This window comes from Tursiops truncatus, chromosome X, assembly GCF_011762595.2.
Source record: "Tursiops truncatus isolate mTurTru1 chromosome X, mTurTru1.mat.Y, whole genome shotgun sequence".
Lineage (NCBI taxonomy): Eukaryota > Metazoa > Chordata > Mammalia > Artiodactyla > Delphinidae > Tursiops > Tursiops truncatus.
The window spans coordinates 30,806,479-30,828,911 of record NC_047055.1 but is presented as its reverse complement, the minus strand read 5'-3'; positions in this window follow the sequence as shown (position 1 = coordinate 30,828,911).

Genomic DNA, 22,433 nt, shown 5'->3' with positions numbered 1-22,433 from the left:
CTTATAAATGTTTAAAAAAGATATAAGTTTGTGTATACTGTTCTATAGTTGGACCAAACTGATGGTGATCTCAGGGACCGTCCTTTGTGATTAGCCCTTCTTTGAGTATTTATAATAAGGTGTGGCACTAGAGTCACAAAGCCTACCATCTGACTGACTGCATGATACCAAGAGTTTGTTGAGGACTGTCCAGTGTGCCAAGCACAATGCTAAGCATTTTACACGTATCATCTCATTTCATCAGCCCTACAGCCATGGGATACAGCTGTGTGATACTTTATATTTGTCTCTGTATTACTGATAAAGAAACTAAGGTGAAGTAATTTGTTCCAGGTCACACAACAAAACAGTGGTAGGGCAGGGATTCATACCCAGCAAGTCTGATTCCAGAGCGTATTCCCCTGGGTTCTAATCTAACTCTAGTAGAATATATAACCAAATAAGTCAATTTGTTTGATTGGATTTGAATGTATACATCATTTTTTTAGATATATAAAATGTAGGAGCATAGAACTTAGAAATGATTGAGTCCACCTCTACACTCTGATCTTTTACAAGTAGGGAAACTGAGACATGGAGAGGAAAAACGGTTAAATTCAAGCGAGGAAATATTTGATGTTTGCTATGGTCTGAATGTTTGTGTTCCCCAGAATTCATATGTTGAAATCCTAATGCCCCATATGATGGTATGGGAAAATGGGGCCTCTGGGAGGTGCCTAAGTCATGAAGGTGGAGTCTTTATGAATAGAATTAGTGCTCATATAAAAGAGACCCCACAGAACACCCTAGCCCCTTCTACCATGTGACAATATAATGAGGAGTTTGCGACCTGGAAGAGGGCCCTCATCCAATCATGCTGGTATCCTGATCTCAGACTTATAGCCTCCAGAACTGTGAGAAATAAATTTTTGTTGCTTATAAGCTACCTAGTCTGTGGTATTTTGTTATACCAGACAAAACAGACTAAGGCAATTGTGGAGCCAGGATTAGATCAGAGACTTATGACTCCTGAAGTTCTCTGTTTTCTATCGTGATTTCTTCCTTCTTCCTTTCCTCCTTTATTCTTTCCTTCCTTATTTCATGTGCTTTTTGAATTTGTGTAAACCTGCAGCATGCCTAAATGGCTGTGCTGTATATGTTAAAATTCCTTTTCTAAATATTGTCATTGTTTTAGATTGTCTAGGTCTGGGTAAAGTCATGTGATCCAACGTAAATGGAGGAGCAGGAATAATCAGTGTCCCTCAAAGAGCAGAAAATATATAGATCATTCTTATTAATGGGAAAAGCCACAATATTACAGAGGACAATAAAATACTGTTTTATTTTTCATTTTTAAGAAACCATCTTTTTCTTAATCAGCATTATTAAGAGATTATTTATTTACAAATTATGTACCCATTTTAAGATTACAGTTTGAGGTATATATATATATATATATATATTTCCACAATCAAGATATACAGTGTTTCCGTAATCACAGATTGCCTTGTGCCCCTTCCCAGTCATTACCCTTCTCTGACTCCCAGCCCAGGTAATCACTGTTCTTTCTGTGACTGTAGATTAAACTTGGACTTTCCCAGTGTTTTATATAATATAGAATCATAGAATATATATTCGTTTTTATCTGGTTCCTTTCCCTTAGCATAATGCTTTCAAGATCCATTCATATTATTTTGTGTGTCAGTCACTCCTTTTTTTTCCTCAGTAGTATTCCATGTCATCTAGATCATTACTTGCCAATCCATTCACCAGTTGATGGATATTTGGCTGGTTCACAGATTTTGGCTAGGATGAGCAAAGATTCCATGAACATTCATGTTCAGGTCTTTGTGTGAATACATAGTTCATTGCTTTGGGGTAGATTCCTTAAGAGTAGAATTGCTGGGATGTACTTGTAAGGAGCTGTCAAACTGTTTTAAAAAGTGGTTGTATTACTTTATGCTCCCTGCCATCAGCATGGGAGTTCCATTTGCTCCATATTCTTCAGCACTTGTCATTGCCATTCCTTTTTTTGCTTTAGCTGTTATCATGAGTTTATCTTCCTATTATTGAGGTGTAAGATTATATGTGTTAGATACAGGTCTTTTGTCAGATGTAAGTATTGTGTTTTAGTGTTTATCTTTTCAATATGTGTTTTTTGAAAACCGAAAGTTTTGCATTTTGATGAAGTCCAATTTACCAAGTTATCTTTCAAAGTTCCTACATTTTGAATCCTGTTTAAGAAAACTTTTCCTACCCTAATAAGATTTTCTCCTATGTTTTCATCCAGAAGTTTTATAATTTGAGCTTTTACATTAAGGTTTAGGATACATTTGAGATAACTTTAGCATATGGTGTTAGGTAATCATTAAAGTTATTTTATTTTCATATGGATAGCCAATTGTTTCAGCACCAGTTATTAAAAAGACTTTCCTTCCCCTATTGATTTACCCTGGCACCTTTGTCAAAAATAAATTGACCATAAATGTGCTGAATTCTGTAGTCTATTACATTTATCCATATTTCTATTTTTATGCCAGTATCATTACTGTAACTTTCAGTAAATGCTGAAATTAAGCAGTGTAAGTTTTCCAACATTGCTTTTGATTCATCTCTTCTTTATTCCCTTTTCTATTTTCAGCCTTCATTTGGAATAACTAACTTACTTAGGATTCTATTCATCTCCACATTTGGCTTATTAACTAACCATCTGTGTTTTACTCTTTTAGTCATTGCTCTAAGTTTTACAACATATATCTTTCCCTTACCATTGTCTAACTTCAAATAATACTATGTTACTTCATGTCAAACATAAGAGCCTTTCAAAAGTAGGCTTCCATTTGCCCTCTTCCTTCCTAAGTACTAATGTGTTATTGCTGTCATACATCTCATTTCGTTATTTGTGATAAACCTCTCAATGTATTATTGTTATTATTTTTAAGGAATTATCTCTTAAAGAAGTCAAAAATGAAAAAAAACGCCTCTCATATTTACTCACATACTTCTTTTTTATGCTTTTCATTTTCTTCTGTATATCTGTGCTTCCATCTGGTATCATTTTCCTTCTGTGTGAAAAAGTTCCTTTAGCATATCTTATACTGCCAGTCCACTGAGACCAAATTTTTTCATTTTTGTTTTTATTTCACATTAGAAATATATTTTCTTTGTATATAGAATTTTAGATATCCTTTTTTTCCCTCATAGCATTTTAAAGGAGTGATTCTATTGTCTTACAGAGTTTCTGAAAAAAAAGTATGTTCAAAGTTTGATCATTGTTTTCTGTATGAAACATGCTTCTTACCTCTGGTTGATTATAAGATTTTCTCTTTAACATTGGTTTTCAGCAACTTGAATATGATGTACCTTTGACTGGTTTTCTTTATGTTTAATCTTCTTGGCAGCCGTTTATTAGTCTTAGTAGATTTGTGGGTTCTTATTTCTCAAAAATTTGGAAAATTTTCAGCCATTATTCCTTCAAATATACTTCTAGCCCACTCCTTCTGGCAATCCAATTATGTGTCTGTTAGAATATTTGATATTGTGTCATTTTTCACTGATGTTGCCTTGCTTTATAAGCACAGGTCACTATCCCCACCTCCCCTCCCAGGAGCCTGTGGAGCCCGCCACTGCCAGGGTCCTGTGATCCAGGGACAACTTCCCCGGAAGAACGCACGGCACGCCTCAGGCTGGTGCAACGTCCTGCTGACCTCTGCCACCGCAGGCTCGCCCTGCATCGTGCCCCTCCCTCTCCCCAGCCTGAGTGAGCCAGAGCCCCCGAATCAGCGGCTCCTTTAACCCCGTCCTGTCTGAGTGAAGAACAGATGCCCAGGTGACCTACACGCAGAGGCGGGGCCAAATCCAAAGCTGAACCCCGGAAGCTGTGTGAACAAACAAGAGAAAGGGAAATTTCTCCCAGCAGCCTCAGAAGCAGCGGATTAAAGCTCCACAAGCAACTTGTACCCTGCATCTGTGGAATACCTGAATAGACAATGAATCACCCCAAATTGAGGAGGCAGACTTTGGGAGCAAGTTAGATTATTGTTTCCCCTTTTCTTCTTTTTGTGAGTGTGTATGTGTATGCTTCTGTGTGAGATTTTGTCTGTATAGCTTTGCTTTCAACATTTGTCCTAGGGTTCTGTCCGTGCATTCTCTTCTTTTTTTACTTTTTAAATTTTTTCTTAATACTTATTTTTTATTTTAATAACTTTATCTTATGTTATTTTATTTTACCCTCCTTCTTTCTATTTTTTCTCCCTTTTATTCTGAGCTGTGTGGAGGACAGTCTCTTGGTTCTCCAGCCAGGCATCAGGCCTGTGCCTCAGAGGTGGGAGAGCCAAGTTCAGGACACTGGTCCACAAGAGACCTCCCAGCTCCACGTAATATCAAACGGCAAAAATCTCCCAGAGATCTCCATCTCAGCACCAACACCCAGCTTCACTCAACGACCAGCAAGCTACAGTGCTGGGCACCCTATGCCAAACAACTAGCAAGACAGGAACACAACCCCACCCATTAGAAGAGAGGCTGCCTAATATCATCATAATTCCACAGACACCCCAAAACACACCACCAGTCGTGGACCTGCCCACCAGAAAGACAAGATCCAGCCTTATCCACCAGAACACAGGCACTAGTCCCCTCCACCAGGAAGCCTACACAACCCACTGAACCAACTTTAGCCACTGGGGACAGACACCAAAAACAATGGGAACTACGAACCTGCAGCCTGTGAAAAGGAGACCCCAAACTCAGTAAGATAAGCAAAATGAGAAGACAGAAAAACACACAGCAGGTGAAGGAGCAAGATCAAAACCCACCAGACCTAACAAATGAAGAGGAAGTAGGCAGTCTACTTGAAAAAGAATTCAGAATAATGATAGTAAAGATGATCCAAAATCTTGGAAATAGAATAGAGAAAATGCAAGAAACATTTAACAAGGACCTAGAAGAACTAAAGATGAAACAAGCAATGATGAACAACACAATAAATGAAATTAAAAATACTCTAGAAGGGATCAATACCAGAATAACTGAGGCAGAAGAACGGATAAGTGACCTGGAAGATAAAATAGTGGAAATAACTACTGCAGAGCAGAATAAAGAAAAAAGAATGAAAAGAACTGAGGACAGTCTCAGAGACCTCTGGGAAAACATTAAATGCACCAACATTCGAATTATAGGGGTTCCAGAAGAAGAAGAGAAAAAGAAAGGAACTGAGAAAATATTTGAAGAGATTATAGTTGAAAACTTCCCTTATATGGGAAAGGAAATAGTTAATCAAGTCCAGGAAGCACAGAGAGTCCCATACAGGATAAATCCAAGGAGAAACATGCCAAGACACATATTAATCAAACTGTCAAAAATTAAATACAAAGAAAACATATTAAAAGCAACAAGGGAAAAACAACAAATAACACACAAGGGAATCCCCATAAGGTTAACATCTGATCTTTCAGCAGAAACTCTGCAAGCCAGAAGGGACTGGCAGGACATATTTAAAGTGTTGAAGGAGAAAAACCTACAACCAAGATTACTCTACCCAGCAAGGATCTTATTCAGATTTGATGGAGAAATTAAAATCTTTACAGACAAGCAAAAGCTGAGAGAGTTCAGCACCACCAAACCAGCTTTACAACAAATGCTAAAGGAATTTCTCTAGGCAAGAAACACAAGAGAAGGAAAAGACCTACAATAACAAACCCAAAACAATTAAGAAAATGGGAATAGGAACATACATATTGATAATTACCTTAAATGTAAATGGATTACATGCTCCCATCAAAAGACACAGATTGGCTGAATGGATACATAAACAAGACCCATATATATGCTATCTACAAGAGACCCACTTCAGACCTAGGGACACATACAGACTGAAAGTGAGGGGATGGAAAAAGATATTCCATGCAAATGGAAACCAAAAGAAAGCTGGAGTAGCAATTCTCATATCAGACAAAATAGACTTTAAAATAAAGACTATTACAAGAGACAAAGAAGGACACTACATAATGATCAAGGGATCGATCCAAAAAGAAGATATAACAATTGTAAATATTTATGCACCCAACATAGGAGCACCACAATACATAAGGCAAATGCTAACAGCCATAAAAGGGGAAATCGACAGTAACACATTCATAGCAGGGGACTTTAACACCCCACTTTCAACAATGGACAGATCATCCAAAATGAAAATAAGTAAGGAAACACAAGCTTTAAATGATACATTAAACAAGATGGACTTAATTGATATTTATAGGACATTCCATCCAAAAACAACAGAATACACATTTTTCTCAAGTGCTCATGGAACATTCTCCAGGATAGATCATATCTTGGGTCACAAATATAGCCTTGGTATATTTAAGAAAATTGAAATCGTATCGAGTATCTTTTCCGACCACAACGCTATGAGACTAGATATCAATTACGGGAAAAGATCTGTAAAAAATACAAACACATGGAGGCTAAACAATACACTACTTAATAACGAAGTGATCACTGAAGAAATCAAAGAGGAAATCAAAAACTACCTCGGAACAAATGACAATGGAGACACGACGACCCAAAATCTATGGGGTGCAGCAAAAGCAGTTCTAAGAGGGAAGTTTATAGCAATACAATCCCACCTTATGAAACAGGAAACAGGGCTTCCATGGTGGTGCCGTGGTTAGGGGTCCGCCTGCCGATGCAGGGGATGCGGGTTCGTGCCCCGGTCCGGTAAGATCCCACGTGCCGTGGAGAGGCTGGGCCCGTGAGCCATGGCCGCTGAGCCTTCACATCTGGAGCCTGTTCTCCGCAACGGGAGAGGCCACAACAGTGACAGGCCCACGTACTGCAAAAAAAAAAAAAAGGAAACATCTCAAATAAAAAAACCAAACCTTGCACCTAAAGCAATTAGAGAAAGAAGAACAAAAAAACCCCAAAGTTAGCAGAAGGAAAGAAATCATAAAGATCAGATCAGAAATAAATGAAAAAGGAATGAAGGAAATGATAGCAAAGATCAATAAAAGTAAAAGCTGGTTCTTTGAGAAGAGAAACAAAATTGATAAACCATTAGCCAGACTCATCATAAAAAAAAGGGAGAAGACTCAAATCAATAGAATTAGAAATGAAAAAGGAGAAGTAACAACTGACACTGCAGAAATACAAAGGATCATGAGAGATTACTACAAGCAACTCTATGCCAATAAAATGGACAACCTGGAAGAAATAGACAAAGTCTTAGAAATGCACAATCTGCTGAGACTGAACCAGGAAGAAATAGAAAATATGAACAGACCAATCACAAGCACTGAAATTGAAACCATGATTAAAAATCTTCCAACAAACAAAAGCCCAGGACCAGATGGCTTCACAGGCAAATTCTATCAAACATTTGGAGAAGAGCTAACACCTACCCTTCTCAAACTCTTCCAAAATATAGCAGAGGGAGGAACACTCCCAACCTCATTGTACGATGCCATCATCACCTTGATACCAAAACCAGACAAAGATGTCACAAAGAAAGAAAACTACAGGCCAATATCACTGATGAGCATAGATGCAAAAATCCTCAACAAAATACTAGCAAACAGAATCCAACAGCACATTAAAAGGATCATACACCATGATCAAGGGGGGTTTATTCCAGGAATGCAAGGATTCTTCAATATACGCAAATCAATCAATGTGATAAACCATATTAACAAATTGAAGGAGAAAAACCATATGATCATCTCAATAGATGCAGAGAAAGCTTTCGACAAAATTCAACACCCATTTATGATAAAAACCCTGCAGAAAGTAGGCATAGAGGGAACTTACCTCAACATAATAAAGGCCATATATGACAAACCCACAGCCAACATCGTCCTCAATGGTGAAAAACTGAAAGCATTTCCACTAGGATCAGGAACAAGACAAGGTTGCCCACTCTCACCACCCTTATTCAACATAGTTTTGGAAGTTTTAGCCACAGCAATCAGAGAAGAAAAAGAAATAAAAGGAATCCAAATCGGAAAAGAAGAAGTAAAGCTGTCACTGTTTGCAGATAACATGATACTATACATAGAGAATCCTAAGGATGCTACCAGAAAACTACTAGAGCTAATCAATGAATTTGGTAAAGTAGCAGGATACAAAAATAATGTACAGAAATCTCTGGCATTCTTATACAGTAGTAATGAAAAATCTGAAAGCGAAACGAAGAAAACACTCCCATTTACCACTGCAACAAAAAGAATAAAATATCTAGGAATAAACTTACCTAAGGAGACAAAAGACCTGTATGCAGAAAATTATAAGACACTGATGAAAGAAATTAAAGATGATACAAATAGGTGGAGAGATATACCATATTCTTCTATTGGAAGAATCAACATTTTGAAAATGACTCTAGTACCCAAAGCAATCTACAGATTCAATGCAATCCCTATCAAACTACCACTGGCATTTTTCAGAGAACTAGAACAAAAAAATTTCACAATTTGTATGGAAACAGAAAAGACCCCAATTAGCCAAAGCAATCTTGAGAATGAAAAATGGAGCTGGAGGAATCAGGCTCCCAGTCTTCAGACTATACTACAAAGCTACAGTAATCAAGACACTATGGTCCTGGCACAAAACCGGAAAGATAGATCAATGGAACAGGATAGAAAGCCTAGAGATAAACCCACGCACGTATGGTCACCTTTTCTTTGAGAAAGGAGGCAAGAATATACAGTGGAGAAAAGACAGCCTCTTCAATAAGTGGTGCTAGGGACAGGTAATGGACATGTACATGTAAAAGTAGGAAATTAGAACACTCCCTAACACCACACACAAAAATAAACTCAAAACTGATAAAAGACCTAAATGTAAGGCCAGACACTATCAAACTCTTAGAGGAAAACATAGGCAGAACACTCTATGACATAAATCACAGCAAGATCCTTTTTGACCCACCTCCTAGAGAAATGGAAATAAAAACAAAAATAAACAAATGGGACCTAATGAAACTTAAAAGCTTTTGCACAGCATAGGAAACTATAAACAAGACGAAAAGACAACCCTCAGAATGGGAGAAAATATTTGCAAATGAAGCAACTGACAAAGGATTAATCTCCAAAATTTACAAGCAGCTCATGCAGCTCAATTTCAAAAAAACAAACAACCCAATCCAAAAATGGGCAGAAGACCTAAATAGACATTTCTCCAAAGATATACAGATTGCAGCAAACACATGAAAGAATGCTCAACATCATTAATCATTAGAGAAATGCAAATCAAAACTATAATGAGACATCATCTCACACCGGTCATAATGGCCATCATCAAAAAATCTACAAACAATAAATGCTGGAGAGGGTGTGGAGAAAAGGGAACACTCTTGCACTGTTGGTGGGAATGTAAATTGATACAGCCACTATGGAGAACAGTATGGAGGTTCCTTAAAAAACTACAAACTGATCCAATTTCAGCCACCTAGCCAAGCTGTTCCACTCACCTTTAACATCTCTACAACCAAAGGGATCAGTGCTTAATTAGTATTGTTAATGACGAGGCATCATGGAATCACTGGTACTGTACAATTTTTAAAATTCGTATTTTCCTGATGCCTCAGCATCTTCACAGTCTGTGAACACCTTGCCTGGGCAAGGTGCACCAGTGTGATAAGGCTGGTCCCCGTCTCCGGTCACCAGTCTTGCCTTCCCCTGACTGTGACATATTGGCATTCAAAGGCATTCTCCTACATCCTTTAGTTGTGTATTCCACCCTGACCCTCAATAAAGGGACTTGCTCATGGGCACTCTCTCTAGGCTCTCCACCTGCTTGGTTGAGCCTGCTCCCTTGGAGCTCCTCTCATATGGCCACCTGTTTGGCATACTGTGCCTCTCACCTTTAGGAGCTGTGTGTATAATAAATCTCTCAGTTTCATGCACCTCTCCGTGGTGTTATGCTGTGTGTCTGCCTCTGATCATCAACAATTCCTATTTTAAGTAACAAAAACAAAACTAAACTAGAAATGGACCAATTCTTAGAAAGACACAAGCTCCTGCAACTTACTCAAGAAGATACAGGATGCTGCTTCAATCTGCATCTATCTGATCTATTGATACATGCTATAACAAGGGTTTAAACAAAGTGCTTGGGGGGTGGTATTTACAAAAGCGTAGTTAATTTCAGCTGAGAGAATTGGCGTGAGTTTAATAATGTGGAGCTGAGGGGAGCTGCAGTGAATAAAATGAATTTTGTTAGGTGGGAAATGTATTTCAGGTACTGCGAGTAGCCATGAGTAAAGCCATGGAGATGGGAGCATATATTGCACGCTTGTTAAACTTTGAGGGCAGTGTGGCTGGGGCTTGAATGTGTAGAGGGCTGCAGTTGGAGATGAGATTTTTTTAAAAGTACATCAAGACTAGTGGATTAAGGAATGTAAATACTGTCTTCAGAATCTAATCTGAATGATATAGTTAACAAACCACATTTTTTTGTTCAGGGAATGAAGTGATATGATTTGTATTTGTAGACAACTCCCTCTGTATGTAGTGTAGAGGACGGATTTAAGGGGTTAAGACCTATTAAGAGATATTCAATTAGCATCAGTGAGGAATGATGAGTACCTGACATAAGATAATGGCAGTAAGAATAAAAATTATCTTTTTCTTTATTTTTTATAGTTTTACCTCATAAAATGATGCTTGACAAATTGCTTTCTTTGAGGATGAAACTATCTATGTCATCTACAGTGATTATACCCAATGAATTTGGGCTTCTGTACTACAAGAATCTGGAGGAAGTTTTATTCCTGTCTATTCAGAATTTAGCTTATAAGAAACAATAAGATAGAATGGAGATCCATTCATATCCTGTTATTTTCAGTTTCAGGACCTCAACTATGATGCTTTTGAACATGACTAAAAGATTAAAAATAAAAGCCCTATGAATACCTTGCAGATAGAGCCTGTATTTTATACCAACAGTTTAATACAAAGCTTGTCTAACAATAGGGGTATAGTCATTATGTTTTTCTTAATGAATGATTAAAAATTATAAACTTCTCTAATGGCTGTCGATAGTTTATAATTATAGTAACTGTATATCATGGATTTTCTGGAGCAGTTACAAGTGAGGCAGCCAAAGTTCAAAACAACTTTTGCAATTTTGCTCAGGACTCCTTCACGTCTGAACCCTTCTTCTGATTTTTATTCTTTGTCAATTACATTTCTGAGCACAGAATCAGAGCAGAAATATTCCCCCCCCCCCATTGTGAACAGAGGACCCACAGGTGCATCTAAAACTGATCAAAATGTATAAATTAATTAATGTTACAAGTATTTGATCTCTACTAGGTGAACAAACAAGTGCCCTAAATCACCAGAATTACCCACTTAAGCCCAATAGAACTCAATGATGATAAAGTGAATTTAGAGTCAATAAATCTCAAGAAATAAAAACATGCAACTACCTAGAGATTTATTGGGTGATCATGGTTGTTTTGTTGGTTGCTTTAGTTGCTTTTTATGAACTGAAAACCCCCAAAATGATTGTTACTAGAGAAAGAAATAGGACATCATAAGTACTATATGTTCATTTTCCTTCAGCCTTACATTTGACAATTCTTTTGATTGAAATCAACTGAAGATAAGAAAATAAATGCCTCTACTTTGGTCCTGAATAATCTTGTTGTTCTTTAAAGCATAAAAATTATGTCCTTTGTAATACCATCTCCAGGCAGCTCAAAATAAAAAAAGGAAAACAGACTTTGATTGGTATATATGCTGAAGGTTTGTGTTTGGAGCTGTGTGGAAGAAAGAATTATGTAAAGAGGAGGGGAAAATGAGATCAAGAGGTATCCACCGATGACATTTAAACAATAGCAAAGTTATTTCTGAAACAACAGGATAAAGGGGTGTGTTACAGATCTGCAGAATAGAACGAAAACCGTTGTGAAAATTCTAACTCCTGCATTTCCAGAAAGAAATGCAAGAATTAATTAACTCAATGAAGAGTTCACTCTTCTGAATACTAACTGAGACTTCTCATTTTCTGCTGCTCTAGCTGATTTCACATTTTTACTCAACTGGTATATTAATAAACAACATGCTGTGTGGTCTTACTTTCATGGGCTTTTTACTGACATGTTGACATGAATTTTCATTATTCTTTTTAATATGCAACACACCTTTGATTCTTTTCCTGGAGTTCAAGCTGACAAGAAAGACTTCAACTGACTGAATGTATATTCCCAGAAAAACCTTTACCAATAGAGGTTATGAAGGTATATTTAATGTTAATGTATAATTGGAAGGGAGAGGAGGTGAAGCTGCCTTATAGATGAAAAATGAGAGGAACTCAGAAAGACAGAGACATAGAGGAAGGGAGAGGGAGGGGGGAAAGACAGAAAGAAGAAAGGGAGGGAGGGAGGGAGGGAGAGAAGAAGGGAGATTGAGAGAGAGAAAGAAAGGGAGAAAGAAAAAGAAAAAAGAAAGAAAAGAACTGTTAGAACTGTCAGGGGAAAAAGGAGAAGGCACTGACTGTAGAACTTCAGGGTTTTGTCTGCCTTTGGCAGGAGGATCTAGTAGTCAGTGAGGAGGATTTCTCCACAGGAGGCAAATTGCTTGCGGATTCTGAAAATTACACAGTACTTATAAAACAGTGAACATATCCCTGGTTACAACTACTTAAGTATTCAATTTGGTACTTCTTAGGGAAAGTTTTGCATTACATAAATTTGTGTTTCAGAGCCTTCTCCCATTCCGGGTACAGGCTGAATAGCCTAGTGGGAGGTGACATAGCTTTTATATCAATCATTATGCAAATCTGCCTTTGGGTCTGCCTCGGGTTTAAAATATTCTCAAGTCTGGAAAAATGATCAAAGTTGGGGAAGTGATGTTTTGCCTAAATAAATGCTCTTCCTCTCAAATCAACCTACATTCTTTATTAATGACATGCATTTTTGAAAGTCAAAAGAGACAAAATGGGTGAGCAGTCATTTAAATGACAGCTTTTATGGATATTTCCTTTAATATCAGAGCTAGAAGAAATCTGAGTCCTACTAAGGTACAGAGCTTGAAACCACTTCTCTAGGAGCTTGCATAAAATTAGTGACAGAGATGAAACTAGATCCCAGGTCTTACTGCTCCCAGACCATTGCTTTATACAAGAGCTGCCTCTGTAAAACTGCAAAGGAAAGGAGACCTTTAACTGCCCTCATTCAAACAGCAGGCGTTCTCTCCCTCCTATTTACCTGTCTCCCTTCAATACAGCACCCTCACCACCTGCCCCTAGATCTGCCATGTCCTAAGCAAAAACGTACCTCTATTGTGAAACCCGACTAACTCCATTCTCCAGCCCACACTGATCACAGATTTCACCTCTAGTTCTAAGCACAACATTCAAGTTTTAATTTTTCTGTGTTTATGTCCTTAATCTTGTAGTACTTTGGAATTATTCTTGATTATTTCATGGGGGTTCTTTTGTCCCTTCAATTTAATTGCGAGCTCTTTAAGGACAGGGGCCATGTTTTCTACTTGCTTAATAACAACCCCCAATCCTTTGCCAACCACCCACGCACAACCTTCCACAGTAGAGACAACTGATATATGTTGTTGTTATAACTAGAGTTTTTAGTGAATCACAGGCATTTTCAAACACATTTTTAAAATGTGTTGTTTTCCTCTTTGTACATTTCTCTATTTTAAAAATTCTGTACAATGACTCTGCGTTACCTTTTAAACAGAAAATTGTATACCATTAAAAAAATTGAAAGGCCCACATTTTGTTTTCTTTAATGATTCCTTTCCTCACAGCTTCAGCTCCCACCTTTTTTCTGATGCCTCCCCAAAGCTACAAACTCTCCCCGGACTTTTCACCCAAGCTGTATACATGTATATCTTACTGCTCATGACCTATAGGTCTCTCTTCAAACTCTGGCTTAAATCTATCCCATTGTAGTGTTTATTCAGCCAGCCAACAAACATTTATTAGGCACTGATAAGTGCCAGGGACAGCTTTAGGTCTTGCATATACATTGAAGTAAAACAGATAAGGTTACCCAGTGAAGCTTAGTTGTTAAAAATGCACAGCAAACAGATAAACAAGTCAATAAATCTGTAATTTCTAATTGAGAAAAGTAAATTACAGATTCAGATTTAGAGTCTGAGAGCTAGAAGGGATGTGAATGAATTTCAAACCGTTCTATTTTCTATTTCTATTTTTAAGGTCCAGCAAAGATAAGTTAGTTTCCCAACATTACACAGCTGAACCTATACTTGTGTGGAGGCCTTGGCTCTCAGATTAGTGCTATTTTGTTTTTACATCATTCTGTTACCCTTCCATTTAGATGGCAGCTCATCATTCAAATATGTCATCTCTTAACATGTAGTATTCAAGAAAAAAGATGTTCCAAGATCCTTATTAGGTTCTAGGGATACAGTGGTAAAAACATGATCAACAACACCAAAAACAACACATGCAATCACTCTCATCATGGAACTTATCCTAGAGAGTTTGAATCTTGACAGAGGTGTGTTGGTTTTATTAAACCTTTCAGAGAACCATCTTTTGATTTTGCTTATTCTCTCATTTTGTTACCATTTTTGGATTAAATTCTTTTCTTCTATCTATTTTTTATTTATTATTTCCTTTTTCCAGTTATTTGAGTTGACTCTTTTGTACTTTTTCCACCTTCTTAATTTGGCTATAATGTAATGATTATCCTTAAAATTCCAAATTGGAAAAGAAGATTTTAAGAATATACATTTTCTTTCATGTGCCATTTTAGCTTCATCTCCAATCTGAAATATAGTGTTTTCATTATTGTTCAGTTACAAATGTTTTCTTATTTCTATTGTGACTTCTTTTTTTTTTTTTACTTATTAGAGTATAATTGCTTTACAATTTTGTGTTAATTTCTGCTGTACAATGAAGTGAATCAGCTAAATGTATACATATATCCCCTCCCTCTTGGACCTCCCTCCCACCCCCTCATCCCACCCATCTAGGTCATCACAGAGCACTGAGCTGAGCTCCCACTGACATGTATACACTACCATGTATAAAAGAGATAGCTAGTGACTTCTCCTTTGAACCACAAATTATGTAGAATTTTTTGTCTTTCATTTTCTTAATGCATGGAGGCTACTCTTGTTTTATTGATTTCTAACTTTATCACATATTCTTCAGCAGAAGTGGGCTTTATATCCTATCTTTAGACTTGCTTTGTGGCCTGTACATGGTCAATATCTGTGTTATGTGAATGTGTAATATCTAAATAATGGGAGAAGATATATCTTCTCCAGATAAAGCTTGTTAATTGTGTTTTTCACACATTTTGTATCCTTATTTGTGTTTTGTCTGTGTAATCTTATCAATTTCTGGGGGGAATATCTGTGCTAAAATCTCCTGGTATAATTAGGGATGTGTTTATTTTCCTTTGTAATTCTATTTTCTTCTATATTTTAAGCCTAAACGGCTACAGCAGCCTGTTGCCTCTTCCTGTATCTTGCCTTTCCTCATACAACCTCTAATTCCCTAAAATGCAAACTTGAGCACATTGTTCTTCTGCACAGTACTCATTAATGGCGCATTTGTCAATCCATCAATCTTGAGTACTTCTGCATGATTTCCATGTTTGGGATCTACCCTATGTCCTCACTCCTATTTCCACCAATTCCTCATCATGAAATTTCTGCATGAATTCTTCTGCTCTTACATAAATCTCATATCTACTTCCATGTTGGTCGCAAATCTAGGAATATCCTCCCTCCTATCCTTTACTTATCTAATTCCTACCTATTCCTTAAGGACATTTCCTACACAAAGCCTTCATATTCACCAGAACTTGTACTCATCACTCTTTTCTCAGACTTTCAGAGAACGCTGGGTCTAAAAGGCATTTGATAGTTTGGGGTTTTTAACTAGACTGGAAAATCTTTGAGTGAGAAGCTGAATCTTATAACATTACAAGGTATATAGCATATGGTAGGAATTTAATCCACTTATGCTGCTTAAGATTTTTATTGATGTTGATTTTCTAAGTTAAATGGAACTCAAGACTGAAGACAAAACATGTTGAAAGACCTGGCATTGTGGCTTAGTTTGGTCTAACGATGAAAAAAAACCCTGTTAGTCTTATTTTCAGTGAATAAAATTCTTTCTTTTTATTGGTGTGTTAATTCCTATTTTTAAGACCAATAAAATGAAAGGTTTTACCCTTCTAATAAAAGAAACTGGAAAGAGAATAGAAAGACAATCCTAGTTACTAAACTGTAGGTGAAACACATTTATGTATGCTAGATATCACATTCTTATTACAATTCCTGCTTATATTTGACCTACATCCAAACCAAGAATAACATGCTAAGAAATAACTGTCTTTCACCTTCTTTTTTAATGAAAAAAATCAAATAAATTTAGGAGGAATTTTCAAAAGGTTAGTTACTGGTTCAATTTATTTCCTGACAGTTTATTACATGCTTCAATACACAGGATGTTTTCTGCAGAGTGATCGCTAATCAATGTCTTTTTAAGAAATGGTATTTCTTGTAAATCACAGAAAGAGCATCTGTCTCAATACCCTAATTTCTTTTCTCATAGTTTCATTTTTGGGAGTTCAAGTATATGGCACAGATTTTCATCCATAAAAAAGACCACATGAGGGCTGTGACATTATCTGAGAGTAGATCTTCCACAGAAAAACTTACTTTCAATTACTTAAAAGATTCTAGTTGGTATAAATATGGTTTAAAGATTTTTTTTTTCATAATCTCCTCTTCTTATTGAACTTGGAACCCTTAGGAAATGAGGTCTCAAATTCAACATGAACACTAGGCAATTCTTACCTGTCTATTCTTTCCAAGAACTGAATGATTTTTTTTGGAAGTGAGTGGTTACTTATTCTTTACTCCACTTGTTCTATAGGAAGCCCTTTCCCTAAAGTAATGCTCCTGGCCTTTCTCCTCACCAGAGGAAGAGTGGCTTAACTGATTGGAGAGCCTGGGAGAATAAACCATGAGAGCATGATTAAACCTTTTTTTTCTCTTTTTCTCTCAGCACTAGATTAACTGTCCAGCTGAGAACATGTGTTTTCACATTATCTCCATATCATGAGGTAAAGGGTATCTCCCTGCATAGCGAGGCCTGAGGTTCACCAGGTATGCTGGTGACTTCAGAGCTTCTTAACCATTTATTTGTACTGTTCATCAACTCTGACACTATCTTAGGTTAAGTAGATTGCCCAAAGTCACAAAGAAGTTTAGGGTTGAAATTGGAATTCTAACATAAGCCTTTCTGACTCTAAAGATGTTTTTTTAAAAAGCACTATACTATATTAGTCCAGATTATGTTAAATTCAAATAATGGAGAGGTCTACTTCTGACCAATATAGAATGACAAGGACCAGATTTATCCTCCCTCCTGAAACAAAAATAAACAAAATAGACAAAATGTATGAAACAATAGGTTTCAAAACACTGGCTATCAAACAATGAAGGAAAGTGATCCAAGACAGAAGGGAAAACGAATCAGCTGAGCACTGTGATTTGCTCCAGATTATCTGCCTGAGTTTCCAGACTTCTGTGCAGAGCAGGATAATCCAGGTGAAGCACCCTCGGTATTCCTGATGTAAGGAAATGGAGCTGAAAGTCCAGGGAGAACAAGGTGACTAGAGTTCACAGGACAGAGTACCACAGAGGAGAGAGTTGCACAGAGTGAGAACCATAGAGATATTTAGAGAATACCCCTATAGTATTTGGCTGAAAATTGATAAGCACATATGTATGAAAAAAATCACTTGAGGCCAGGGGGAAAATATAGTCCATAAGGATTTGAAAAGAGTGGCCCATGCTCATATAGGGCCAGTAATAATGCCTATTCTCACCAGCTAGATGGGAAAAACACATAATTCATGTGGCAGTGGGTGGAGTATTCCTGTCAGTAGACAGGAATAATAGGCACCAAACTGAACACTGCTCTGATCCTTCCTAATAATTTATAAAAGAAAGACTCAAAATGATCAAACTGATTCCAATTATTTTAACATCCCAAGATAAAGCTCAAGAATATTTACAGGAATACAAACATATCCAGCACCCAAAAAAGTAAAAATACGAATGTCTAACATCTAATCAAAGATTATCAGATATACAAAGAAATAGGAAAATATACCATAACAAGGAGAATAATCAATCAAAACTGATTCAGAATTGACACAGATGTTAGAATTAGCAGATAAAATATTAAATGTTATTGTAACTATGTTGCATATGCTCAAAAAGTTGACTCACATGAAACATCTGGAGATGAAAACTAAAATATATAAGATGAAAAATATACTGAATGGGATTCACAATAAATTAGACATTACAGAAGGTAAGATTATGTTATGAAGATGTAACAATAAAAACTATTGAAAATTAAACACACAGAGGAAAAATAATCCAATAAAATTAAAAGAGCAGCTATGATCTGTGGGATTACTTCAAGTAACCTAATATACATGTAATTAGACTCCTTATTGGAGATGGTGGTGACACAAAATATATTTGAATAAATAATGGTCAATAACTTTCCCAGGTTTATGAAAATGATCAATCTGGAGAAGCTCAACAAATCTCATGTGCAAGAACATGCAGAATTCTATATCAAGTCACTTCGTAATCAAGTTACTCTAAACCAGTGATAAAAAGAAAAATTTAAGGCATTCAGAAAACTTGTGGCATACTGCTAAAGCAGTATTAATGAGAATTTTATAGCACTAAATGCCTATGTTAGAGAAGAAAAAGTTGTTTCACATTAAAAACCTAAAAGGAAGAGCAAATTATGTCCCAAATAAGCAGAAAATGGAAATAATAAAGCCTAAAGGAGGATTCAATAAAATAAAAAGCAGAAAAACAATAAAACCCAAAAACTAGTTCTTTGAGAGGATTAATAAAATTTATAAACCTCTAACCAGACTGATCACGAAAAAAAAAAAAGGACACAATTTACCTATATTAGGATGAGAGATGTTACATCACTACATATTCTTAAAAAATAAAGTGACAGTAAATGAATATTATGAACAAATTTATGCCTACAAATTCAACAACTTAGATGAAATGGACAAATTCCTTGAAAGCTATGAACTACCAAGATCACATCAAAAAGAAATATACAATCTATCTATTAAAGGTAATACATTTTTACTTGGAAATCTTTCCACAAAAAAATCTCCAGGCCCATATGACTTCACTGGTGAATTTTGCCAAACACTTATGGAATAAATAATGTGATTTCTACACATACTCTTCCAAAACACTGCAGAAGAGGGATACTTCCCACTCATTTGATGAAGCCAGCATTAGCCTAATAGCACAAGTAGACAAAAACATTCCAATATAAGGTAACTACAGACCAATATATCTCATGAAAATTGATGCAAAAAAAAAATGTAAATAAATTTTAGCAAATTGGATCCAACAATATATAAAATGATAATAGACCATGACCAAGTGAAGTTTATCCCAGGAATGCAGAGATGATATAACAAAATCAATCAATGTAATTCACCATGTTAACAAACTAAAAAAGAAAAACAAACATATGATCATCTCAAGAGACATAGAAAAAGAATTTGACAAAATCCAACATCCATCCATAATGAAAAAAACACTCTCAGCATAAAACAAAGCAGACAAAGATAAATACTGTATGATATCACTTATATGTGGAATCTAAACAAGTTAAACTCATAGAAACAGAGACTGAAATGGGAATTACCAGGGGTTGGCAGCAGCAGTAAATGTTTGCTGAGTTTATTTATTTATTTATTTATTCATTCATTCGTGAGCTGCATGACAGTAGACCTGAGTTCCAGTTCCAATACTGTCTCTAAATTAGTTTGTGACTTTGGGTAAATCACATTACTTTTAAGCTAGTCACTACAATTTCTTTTAACTCTAATAGTCTGAGACTAGATCTAAAAGTCCAGTCTCCGAGGTTTAGCAAACCAGACTTGGAGCTAAACATCTGAGATAGAGACAGTTTAGTTCCCTTAAAAGACAGACATCAAAACAAACAGATCAGTACTATCATGGGATAAAAGACTCCTGTCAAGAATAAGTCCCATCAAAATTATATTTTCTCAAACATAATGGCCATAATAGTCATCCCACAGTTGCTTGTTTTGGAAACTTAATAAACAGAAGACTCCTATACTTCTTTCCTAAGTAATAAATTTATCAAATATTGACAGAACTCTGATAAGTTCCTTTCAGACATGTCCACAAGCCGGAAAAAAATGAATCATACTTATTCAATTATAAACAAACCCAGAAATAATTGCTATAAACACAAATAAAGTCTCTTATTTGGTTTATGAGACATACTCTTAACAATCATATCAGCAACCTGGCCTAGAGTAACAAAATCCATTATGGAGTGAGCTCTGACAGGCATCACTCCCATCTTTACAACAAGAGAAAAGATGGACAAACTGAAAATCAAAGAGACCCAGAAAAAAACTTAGTTTGGAGGACAACCACTCCATGAATAATGAATAGACAGACAATCCAGAGAACCATCGCTGACATCTGCTTCTCTGGAGTAGAAACTGCCAGAGACATAAATTGGTAAGAACACTTGAATGGTAATTCTAATGAGTTGTTGGAAGCTGAAGGTTGATAGGCATGAAAGTGAGAAACAACCGGGGTCCATGGTCTTAGCAGGACCCTCACACTTCCATGAGGTTTACAGGCAAAAATCCTACTACTTTCTCATATTAAAGAGCCAAGAAAAATCCCTTCATGTCTGTGGCAGAAGTAGGGGGAAAGTAACCATTTTGAAGTATGCCCAGAGCATTCTGCATAAGAAAGTCCCATTCTCCAGGGGGAAAGACTTTACTGGAGCCTTATGCCGCCTGAGAGAATGACATTTCTCCCACTCCAGCCCCCTCTAACCTTCAGAAACAATTGTGAAGGTCATAGGCCAAAGACATAAGTCCACTAGAGGACTGATATTTAGTCAGGAGATTGTAGAAAGTGTTGCCAAAACTGCCTCTGTTCACCGGTGCTGAATAGAAATGCGGAGACAGAGTTTTGGGTGAAGTAGAAAAGAGTACCTTTTATTGCTTTGCCAGGCAAAGGGGGCACAGTGGGCTAATGCCCTCAAGACTGTGTGACCCACCCTGGAGAGGGTAGTGGGGAGTTTTATAGTGTTCAAGGAGCAGGGTGTAATCAGCTTGTGGACAGTTCTCGGATTGGTTGGCAGCAAGGTGAAGTTTCAAGCATCATCATCCTTCTGGTTTCAACCAGTCTAGGGTGTATGTGCTTGTGGTCAGCGGTTTTCATCTGGTGGGGGTCTGCTTCCTGTACAAACAACTTAGGAATGTGTGTCAGGCCTTTATCTATAGCTTTCAGGGAAATGGGAGTTCAGTGATTCTGTGATGTGGCAGAATTATAGTCTAAATTGTTAGCGGTTCCCCAGCCCAACAGCTATTCTTTGTTTCTGCATCTTCACATTTCTCAATCGTTAACTCTTGAGTCAGCATTATAATTCAAAAGGCAAGGACACAGGGGCTTGTACATGGTTTCAGGAGCTCTGCTTCCCCTATATATTACAATGACACTACCAGGCCTGTAGTATGCTAACAGTGGATTACAGCTGAAAGAGCTACAAGACACAGAATCTCTCTGAGAAGGAGTAGTTATGGAACCCAAACTCAAGGAGACAAAAAGAAAGACACTATAGGGAAGTTCTTGGAGGCCCAGTGACTGGGACTCTGTGCTCTCACAGCCAGGGGCCTGGGGTTCGATCCCTAGTTGGGGAATTAAGATCCCACAAGTTTCATGGCATGCCAAAAAAGGAAAAAAAAGGAAGATGCTACAAGAATTTGATGCCTTCAGTATCTATATCTATAGTTACAAAAAACATTAACCACAGGGCAATTCTTAGCAAAATTAATATATGTCCTCACCCTATAGGCCTATTTATCTCAGTTCCTGTTACCCCATGCAGCCTGTCTGGTTTTTAACAAGAACGACAAATACATACATACATATATATAAATATATAAATATATATATATATATATATATATATATATATATATATATATATATGACAGACATGCTAAAAAGAAAGAAGAAAAAACATACTCTGAAGAGACAAAGGAAGCATCAGAATCAGACTCAGGTATGACACAGATTTTGAATGATCAGATATGAAATTTCAAATAACTATGATTAACATGCTAAGGGCTCTAATGAAAAAATTAAACATTCAAGAAATGGGTAATGTAATCACAGAGGAAAATTTCTAAGAAAAAATCAAAAGGAAATTATAGACATAAAACACTCTATAACAGTTATGAAGAAAGCTTCTATTGGGTTTATCAATAGACCAGACATAGCCAAGGAAAAAATTAGTGAGCTTGACAATAGATCAATAGAAACGTCCCAAGTTGAAATGAAGAAAAAAAAAAAAGTGGGAAACCTCCCCCACCAGAACATCCA